The sequence below is a fragment of the Crocuta crocuta genome, unplaced genomic scaffold (genome assembly GCF_008692635.1).
Source record: "Crocuta crocuta isolate KB4526 unplaced genomic scaffold, BGI_CrCroc_1.0 scaffold531, whole genome shotgun sequence".
NCBI classification, from domain to species: domain Eukaryota; kingdom Metazoa; phylum Chordata; class Mammalia; order Carnivora; family Hyaenidae; genus Crocuta; species Crocuta crocuta.
Window position 1 is genome coordinate 355,761 of NW_027531997.1, and position 1,791 is coordinate 357,551.

Genomic DNA, 1,791 nt, shown 5'->3' on the forward strand with positions numbered 1-1,791 from the left:
ACTCCGTTGGGCTGCTTGTCGGAGAATTGACAAGTTTGGGGGTGAAACGGAAGTTGGCAAGTTGGAGCGCAGAAGGAAATAGAGCCAACAAGAGTGGGATGCTGTGGTGCGTATGTGGGGTAGAAGGTACGGGAATGTAGTTTGGGACACTAAAAGAACTTACTCCCTGAGGAAGGGGTCACTAGGTGGTAATGAGAGGGGAGCGCAGAAAAGGAAGTCAAAGGATGACAATGACTGCCTACGTCTGCTTTGGAATTTTGCTTCATGCTCGCACCTTCTCTTATGACATAGCCCACTTGTATCCAGAATCGTATCATTCCTGTGACAGTGCAAGTATATTAAGGATTCAATAGACGTCTGTGGGCTCGTAGCGTGGATGCTGTAGGTCGGTAGCTCAGGTCCCCTCCATTTTAATACTGAAACACTCATTCCCGCAGCTCTGGCAGGGTTGAGCCCCTTGCTGGCTTCCAATTAAGTCCTTCTTTGGGATTTGGCCTTGGGCAAAGATCATTTCACCCAAGTCACGCCCTCTCCCCAAGGTCAGCTGGCGTCCAATGACTGGTCATTGTGAAGGTCCAAGGTCCAAGGTCCATGACCACTCGTGTCAATTCGAGCACATTCTGAAAAGCCATCCCTGCTCCAGAGCTCCCCAGGAGATCAGCTGAGGCCTTTGCTGTGACTTCATCACAATCCAGCTTCTCCCTCTTCCCGGTCGTTCTTCCTTCCCCCATCCCCCACAAATGTGCATTCTATTCCTAACTTTCAACAGCACATCTATGTCTCAGAGTCCATTTCTTAGTGAACTGAACCTTCAACACTCGAAAGAAGAACTGTTATAACTGTATTTTTGTTGAAAAATGAATTTCAAGGTTCAGGCATCTCAGGAGGTATAGATGATGTTTTGACTTGCAATACATTTGCCTGTATTTTGGAAAGACGAACTCCTGGACCTTAGCTATCTCCCAAGAGTATACAAAGCTTTTTGTGGTAATGCGCTTGATGAACTCGGTCAAGTTGCTTTGAATGCAAAGCTTGGAAAAATTGTTCTTATCTGTTCTTAGTCTTAAGTGGCTTCTTTCTTCTCTAACCACAGATAATGCTCCTTTGGTTAGCCCCATTTCCTTTGAACCTCTCTAACAGATGTCACACGGATAGCCATAATTACATTTATAGATCAGTACCACGCTGATGAGACTTAGAGTCTGACAACAAGGCAGTTGTGAGCAACGAAATCTTCTTCCCTTCCATTCTTTCTAACTCTTCCCCTGCACTTCATGCCCCACTCTTGCTCTTCACAAGAACTTAAAAAACAAAAATCTTGAGATGAGTGGATGGCTCAGTCGGTTAAGAGTCCAACTCTTGATTTTTGGCTCAGGTCATCATCTCACAGTTAGTGGGTTTGAGCCCCACATTGGGCTCTGAGCTGACTGTGTGGAGCCTGCTTGGGATTCTCTCTCTCCTTCTCTCTCTGCCTTTCTCTCTCTCTTTCTCTCCCAAAATAAAGAAATGAACTTAAAAAAATGTAAAATGCTTTAAAAAACCAACAAAACAACAATATTTTTTAAAAATTTATTTATTTATTTTGAGAGAGAGCGAGCATGAGTGGGAGACGGAGAGGGAGAGAGAGAGAATTCCAAGCAGGCTCTGCACTGTCAGCACAGAGCACAATGCGAGGCTGCAATGCAGGAACAGTCAGCTCATGACCAGAGCTGAAATCAAGAGTGGGACGCTTAACCGATTGAGCCTCCCAGACGCCCGAACGAAACAACAATCTTCACCAACACCTGTTCA